We start from the raw sequence: 8,233 nt of genomic DNA on the forward strand, positions 1-8,233 counted from the left end.
GGGGGGGGTTCCTGGGGAGGCGACCTTTGAGTGGCTACTTGATACACAGAACAGGGACAGGGACTTCCAGGCAGAAGTCACCTGAGGGGCCAGTTCTATCTGGAAGCCACAGGAAGGTGCTTGGCACCCCATCTCCATTCCCCAGTGCTCACCCTCCGAACTGAGACAGCTAGAGGACCCGCACAGCCTCAGCCAAGACTAGTTTTTCGAGGCTTGACTCTCGCGTTTGAGTGGCTACTTGATACACAGAACAGGGACAGGGACTTCCAGGCAGAAGTCACCTGAGGGGCCAGTTCTATCTGGAAGCCACAGGAAGGTGCTTGGCACCCCATCTCCATTCCCCAGTGCTCACCCTCCGAACTGAGACAGCTAGAGGACCCGCACAGCCTCAGCCAAGACTAGTTTTTCGAGGCTTGACTCTCGCGCTCTCTACCTTTTTTCAATGAGATGGAAATGAGGTGCAGGCCGCCCAGCTTCTCATGTGACCTCTTTCTAAATAAGCAGTAAGCAACTGCAAAACTCAGAATGCTAATAATGGCCTTTATTGAGGGAAAAGAGCTAATTTGGGCGATGATGTTTCCCTCAGATTTACAAAAGGGAATTGCAAATAACCAAACAGCTTATTAACACTGATGGGAGATGATGCTGATCTTCAATTAGCATCCACGGTTTTTATTCATTTATTTAGAAGGAGAGCCTTTTCAACACAGTGGCTGCGCACACGTGTCACAGTGACAGGTACAGCCCATGGGTTCATAACAGCCTTATTGTGGAAACCAGCAGGAGACAGACCTGGTTATTGTTCACCATTTCTGGCTCCAGGAGCCTGTGTTGTTTTAAGCCTGAGGTGGTTTTATTTTGTTTCCTTGTCCATTTGTTTTTTCTTGTCCAGCAGTTGTGGGGCAGAGGAAAGAGCTCTGGGTTCTAGTGCCCATTGTTTCTGGCTCTGGTACTATTTAATCTTGAACAAAGTGAGGCAGCGACCTTACTGTTAATGCCTTGCTCAGCCTTGACATGCTGTAATTGTGTAACTGAAGGGCTTTTCTGAGAGAATATAGTTAGCAAGATGTAAAATTACAGTATTGTGGGGCTGGAGAGGTGGCTCAGAGGGGTAAATGTGCTTGCCACCAAGCGAGATGACTTGAGTTTAATCCCTGGGACATACATTGTGGAAGACTCTTTCCTGCAAGTTTCCTCTGACCACACACTTGTGTCATGGTATACACACACACACACACACACACACACACACAAGCACATACAAGCATATACACACATGCACACAAAAATAAGAAAAAATATTTTAAAAATTCTGGCTGGGCATAGTACTTTAAGTCCAGTACTCCAGAGGCAGAGGGGAGACTGTGTCAAAAAAAAATTCCAATATTGTTTTTGTTTTCTCTTTTACAAGGGTAAACGATGCTGATCATCTTGAGGTGTAGAAAGCCCCAGAACAATCTGTAGGTGGTGTAGATGTATGACCTGCTGAGGAGAACCGTGCTAACCTCAGCCCAGCATGGAACAAGGTGGAGGGTGCTACTGTGCTTTATGCCTAAAGGTTTGTGTGCTAGAAACTTGGTTGGTGTTGAGCTGGTAGAATCTTTTAGAGGTGGTATGGAGTGGAAGGCAGTTAGGTCATGGAGGCTCCACTCATGAAGGTGTGAATGTTTTGTTTTGTTTTTTTCTAAACTGAATTCCTTTTTTTGAAATTTTTTGATTTATTTCTGTTTTATGTGTATGAGTGCTTTACCTGCATGCAAGTGCACCATGTGCATTCAGTGCTTCAGAGGTCAGAAGAGGGCCTCAGATCCCCTGGAATTGGAGTTATGGATGGTTGATAGCTGGAAACTGAACCTGGGCCCTCCACAGGAGCAGCCAGTGCCCTTAGCTGCTGAGCCATCCCTCCAGCCCTGGAACTGAATTCTTGCCATTCGGGGATTGGATTGTTTACCATAAGAGTAAAGCTAGTTTATGTCCTTAGCTCCTCTCCTGCCTCCTCTTGCTCTGTGATTTCTCCCACAGCCCCTGCAGCCGTGCCAAACGATGCCATTCGTGTAGTGATGTAGCCAAGTGCCCTCACCAAAGGCCAAGCAGATGGGGCTTACCAAACCTTGAACTTTAAGCCTCCAAAACTATGAGCTATATAAACCTCTTTTCTTTATAGATTCTCACCTTGGATATTTTGTTATAGCAACAGAAAACAGACCAAGATAATGGGTGAATGGAGGAGACAGAATGGATGTGGTAGGAGCTGGAGGATGAGAGCTAGCATGGAGGAGCCATGTGAGGGGAAAACCAAGGAGACTGTGCTGGATAGCTTGCGTCAACTTGACATACCTGGGTTGAGGGAGCCTCAATTGGGGAATTGCCTTCATTGGACTGGCCTGTGGCCATGTCCATGGGGCACCTTCTTGATTGTTAAGTGATGTGGAAGGTCCCAGCCCACTGTGGGTGGTGCCATCCCTGGGCAGGTGGGCCTATGTTGCATAAGAAAGCAGGCTGAGCAGGGGTCAGGGGAGCAAGTCAGTAAGCAGCATTCGTCTGTGGCCTGTGCTCCAGCTCCTGCCTCCAGGTTCCTGCCCTGAGTTCCTACCTTGGGCTCCCGGATGAACTTTGACCCGGCATATGTAAGCTAAATAAACCCTTTCCTCCCCAGGTTGGTATTGGTCAGAGTATTTTGTCACAGCAATGAAGAAACAAACTAGGACAGACTGTGAATTCCCAGGAAGCCTCAGTCTCCTCCCAACCCCTAGACCTTGGAGGCATAGGTACTAAAGGTGAAGGATGTGGTCAGCAAACCTGAAGCTACACTGACAACTAGGCTCCTATAGACTTGAGAGTTTTCTCTCCACCCTGCAGACCTGGGTGACCAGGCTTTGCATAGTCTTGCTTGAGTGCCTTGGGCTGCGGAACCCCAAGAAATGAGGTGCTGTGCCCAAGTCCTGTTGGAGGGGCTCACCCTGAGCAAGGAAAAGCAGAGCGAGGTTTGATTTTGAACAATGAAGAAAAGAGGTATTTCCTATGGGAAGATGCTGGTAGAGATATGAGTTCTAGGATTCTCTAAAAGTATGTTTTTTCTCTCAGAGAACGTCATGTGTTTCATTTATTATCTCATTAGAACTGGGACTGGCCAGGAACTTGTGTCAGCCGGATAGCAGAAGCAGTTAGATATACAGAGAAACAGCCAGAACCATCTCTGAAGAATTGTGGCAGGGATGAATGACCATGGTGTTGACAACTTGATGGGATTTAGAATGACCGTGGAGACAAGCCTCTTTCTGTGTCTATAAGGAAGTTTCTAGATTAAGTTGAGGTGGGAAGATCCACCCTATAGGTGGCACCATTCCCTGGGATGGAGTCCTGGACTACATAAAAAGGAGAAAGTGTTGCAGGGCGTCCTGACACATGCCTGTAGTCCCAGCACTTGGGAGGCAAAGGCAGGTGGATCTCTGTGAGTTCAAGGCCAGCCTGGTCTACATAATGAGTTCCAGGCCAGCTGGGGCTACAGGGAGACCCTGTTTCAAAAAAAAAAAAAAAAAAAGTGTGCTGAGCCCACTGGATCCTATGTATAACCAGCTGCCTCAGGCTCCTGCTGATGTGCCTTCCCCACCATGATGGACTGTATCTCTTCTACCCTTAAATCACTTGTCAACTATTTGATGACAACAAAGAGAAAAGTAATTAAAACAGCATCTTGGAGCTGTTGTTGAGGGAGGCACATTGTCTACAGGCCTGCCTGACCAGAGGCCCCAGTCACAGCAACATGGACTAGAGGACCTGCAGTCCCAGACAGCTCATGCTCTGTGTGAACCTTGAAGCTATATCTTCTCTGTTGAAGCAATCTGAGACCTCAGTGTGGATGACTGTGCAGGGCAGGCTGGTGCTCAAGGTATACCTGAGAGAAGAGGCAGAGCAAGTCTGAGCAGCTGACCTCTCCACATTCTTCCAGGCTTCCCCAGGTGAGTGCACGCTGAGATCTTGGTCTATTATGTGGTGAGACCAATTCAATTCCAACTCATTCCAGATGCTGAAACTCCTGTCCCCTTCCTGCCATGGATCTGGGGAGCAGCACAGGCCAAGCCATCCCTTTTATTGTCTCCAGGTTTTCTATTTATACATGTTCATGCCTGGAACAACTTTTTTTTGAGACTGCCTAACCTGGAACTCACTGTACAACCCGGGCTGACCTTAAACTGATGGCAGTCCTTCTGCCTCAGCCTCTCAAGTGCTGAGATAACAGGCATGAGTCACCATGCCTTGTTTAGAATGTCTCAACTCTCTATTTCCCCACCTGTAGAATGGTGACTCTGCTGCCACTTAGCAATGTCGTTTGGAGATTAGCAGCAGGTTCTCTGTGAAAAAGCCCAAGCACCCTGGGCAGGCTGATTCAGATAAAAGGCTTAGGAAAGCACCAGGCATTTGGGAAGTGCATGGTAGGCATGAAAAATAACAGACAACCATGTCTGTACTCCTTTTTCTTCTTTCTTTAATTTTGCAACTGTATAGATGAAACTAATTTTTTTATAGGAAAACAGGATGGGACAGATTCCCCAATTTTTTTCTCCTTAGTATGGAAAGTATTTTTATCCAGATGCTTTTTTTAAAAATGAGATAATGCCCTGGCGTGGTGGCACATGTTTTTAATCCCAGCACTCAGGAGGCAGAGGCAGATGGATCTCTGTGAGTTCGAGGCCAACCTGGTCTACATAGCAAGTTCCAGGCCAGCTGGGGCTACAGGAAGACCCTGTCTCAAAAATACAAAAAAAAAAAAAAAAAAAAAAAAAAAAAAAAAGAGAGAGATAACAGTATTTATTTACTTTTTAATTAATTTATTTTTGTTTTCTGTGTATGAGTGTTCTGCTTGCATGTATGTAAGTATACCCATGTCATGCAGTGCCCATGGGCATCAGAAGAGGGTGTCGGATCCCCTGAAACTGGAGTTAGAGATGGTTATTAGCCACCGTATGGGTGTTGGGATTTGAACTGTGGTCCTCCCTCTACAAGAGCAGCCAATGCTCTTAACCACTGAGCTCTCTCTCTAGCCTACACAGCTGTCTTGGTAATCCTTTGTGTTTGAGTTACTGGAGTCACTGGTTAAGAGGTGGTGACTCTGGGAACAGCACAGACACCACTGGTCCCTGTACTCTGGTGGTATAATTCTTTGCCCTTTGTGATGAATACTTCTAGTGTTCTATTTCATCTGGAAGTCTCTGAAAGGTAAGCACATGGGAGATTGCGTTTTGTTTTTTCTCCCAGTGCTGGAAATGAAAGCCAGGGTCTCACCCATCCCAGGCAAGCACTCTACTGCTGAGTGACATCATCATCCTAGACAAGACGGAGGGGTTCTTGTCTCTACTCTATTGATGGGGAAAGCCTAGACCTCCTACTTAAGGATACAGCTGGTCAGTGACCGTGCTCAAATTTGCCCACAGCTCTCTGTGGCTCTGAGACCTGACCTTCCCCAACATATATAAGGACACAATGCCAGGGCTTCTATAGAGTCCTTGCTGTGGCCTGTGGCCTTAACCCCAGCCATTGATGCTTCATCACACTGAGCTATTGCTCATTGGAGGGCTCCTGTGACTTAGTTCATGGAAACTGTCTCTGGCCTGCCAGGGTGTCTGAAGAGCCCAGAGTGCTTACTTAGTCTTAGGGTCTGGGGGACTCAGTAATAGTTCAAGAAGAGAAACTACTAGGGCTTAGGATGGAACTGCCTAACATGGACAAGGTCCTGGGTTCTATTCCCAGCACAGCACAGCTGGGGCATGATTGCACAGGCAAGCCTGTACTTGGGAAGTAGAGGCAAAAGGACCAGGAGTTTAACATCATCCTCAGTTACGTGAGACTCTGTCTTGAAAAGGGAGGGGGAGCTGGGAATGGCCCAGTGGGTAAAGTGCTTGCCACACAAGTCCCCAGAACCCACATGGTGGAAGCAGAGAACCAATTCCACAAAGTTGTCCTCTGACTTCCACATGTACACAAGCATCATATACACACAACAATAATAAATTTAGAGAAGGAAAAAGGAGGAGGAGAAAGATGATGCTGAATCTGAAGACAGACTTGCTAGTTTCTCTGGCTGAGTAGGCATATCTGTGTAGTTCTGCAGGGTGGAAAGAAAAGTAGGCTATTCCCCAAAATCTTGACACCCTGGGTTCTGACATCACCTACTCCCAAGGCTGCTTCAACAGCAGCTGTGGTACACAGGGGGAAACTGCAGCGTTTAAGTCCCAGCAGCCCCTCTGCTAACTCCCTGGGTCATCTGCAATTGCCAGCCTTGGCTTTCTCTTCACTAGAATGGAAGACAGAATTCCCGAACTTGCTGTCAAGGGATGTGAGGCCAGGTGAGAAACCCCACCAGAAGCTGCCGCAGTAGTAGGGTTTAACTCCCTCTCTCATAGGAGCATCAGTAGCTAATCACTTCCCTTACCTGGTGTACTAAGCATTTGCCTGTCAGGAAAGACGTGCAAAATCAGAAAATCAGAGCACCAAGATGAACCGCCACATTGTATTAATATTTTCACACCACTTAACTCTCATTAAAATGTACTTTGCTGAATTTAATATGTGATTTCAAATGACACAACATATTAAGTGCTTAATATACTAGAAATTATGAAACTATTATAGTCGATGCCATATGAAATAATTAGAGTGAATTAAACTTTAGCAGCCGAATGAAGGAAAGATTTCAGTGTCTTCAAGTAGCTTAAGCCACCATTGTAATCTCCCAAATAAATGTCCAGAAATTAGGCTTTTTAAATAAAAACTGAACTTCATCTGTACTTACACTACAAGGTCTTCCAGGCTTTGGTGATGTGGAACATGGTTGTGTTGGTGAGTTGAGGAGCCCTGGGAACCCCTTCCCAGGAAAGAATGATGGGGCATTACCTGGCTGTGTTCTGTAGGGACCTGGCTGGGGTAACTCAGGTGGTTTGGGGCAAAGCCTGCTAAAATGATACATTGGTTGTTTTTGCCTCATATCAGTTCTACTGATGAGCTAAAAGTAGAAACATGTCTACTCACTTCCCACAGATACCTCCTGTGCCAGCTGTTTTATACGTTTGCTCACTTAGCCTTACGATGCATCTGTGTTCGAAGCCTCCATACTCAGCTGAAGAAACTCAGAAAAATGAAGAGAGTCATCCAAGGCCTTCAGCCAGGGTCCACTGTGCTCAGCCTGGTTTGCCTGTAAATGTTTCAGCTTTCACTCTCTCATGTATGTGCATGAGTATGTGAGAGTGCAAGTGTGTGTGTGTCTGTGTGTGTCTGTGTGATATGTGCATGCTTGTAGCCAGAGAAGGATGTCTGGTATCTTCCTCTATTGTTCTCCAACTTTAAAAAAATGTTTAAAATTATGTGTATATCTGTGTCTGTGTAGGGGCTTGTGCAAGTGACTATAGTACCCTTGGAGGCCAGAAGAGGGCATTAGATCCCCTAGAGCTACTGGTGGAGTTACTGGTGGTTGTAAGTTGTCCTATGTGGATGTTAGGAACCAAAATCAGGGTCCTCTGTTAAGAGCAGTGTGTGCTCTTAACCATTGAACCATCTTTCCAGACCCTCCACCATATTTTTTGAGACAGGGTCTCTCACAAAGCCTGAAGCTTGCTGTTTTAGCTAGGCTAGCTGGCCAGTAAGCTCCTGACATCTCTGTCTCCACCAGTCCCCAGTGCTGGGATTCTTGTTAATGTGGGTGCTATCAATTTAAACTCCAGTCCTCTTGCTTGCATAGCAACAGCCCTTACTCACTGAGCCATCTCCCAGCCCCCAACTTCCTGTTTTAATAATGATAGTGACCCCAGACATGCCAACCTGCTATCTGACCATGGCATGATCTATGTCTATTACCATCCAGTTACAGATGGTAGGTGCTGTCATTGGACAATCTCACTTTGAACACAAGCAGTGTGACAAATGCAGGTGGATTCTGTGAATACTTTCTGTTAATTTAACTCAGAAAGAATGAGTTTGAGCTGGTTGGGGTGATTTGTGTTTGTAATTCCAGCACTTAGGAGGCTGAGGCAGAAGGATCTTAATTAAATTCAAGACCATCCTGGACTATATAGTGACATCTTGTCCCAAAAAGAACAAAAAGAAACACACACACACACACACACACGCAAGCACACACACACACCTACACACACACACCCCCACACACCCCCACACACACCCAAAAAAAAAAAAAAAAACTCTTTAAAAAAGAAGCATTAGAATATTATCAACTGTGAAG

At 46.1% G+C, this 8,233-nt stretch overlaps 1 long non-coding RNA gene across 4 annotated transcripts in view; it reads left to right on the forward strand.

Moving 5' to 3' along the window:
• Positions 1–8,233, forward strand: part of LOC115070922 — a 14,712-nt gene that overhangs the window by 1,604 nt on the left and 4,875 nt on the right. For 2 of the 4 annotated variants that reach the window (XR_003850030.1, XR_003850031.1), the window contains 3 exons: positions 1,412–1,558; positions 3,731–3,959; positions 7,036–8,086. This is a non-coding gene — a long non-coding RNA (uncharacterized LOC115070922). Of the gene's footprint in view, positions 1–1,411; positions 1,559–3,730; positions 3,960–7,035; positions 8,087–8,233 lie in introns of those variants that run through there. The other 2 variants (XR_003850033.1, XR_003850032.1) reach the window with 2 other exon arrangements.

The sequence above is a fragment of the Nannospalax galili genome, unplaced genomic scaffold, assembly GCF_000622305.1.
Source record: "Nannospalax galili isolate Female #2095 unplaced genomic scaffold, S.galili_v1.0 scaffold54, whole genome shotgun sequence".
In the NCBI taxonomy this organism is placed as follows: domain Eukaryota; kingdom Metazoa; phylum Chordata; class Mammalia; order Rodentia; family Spalacidae; genus Nannospalax; species Nannospalax galili.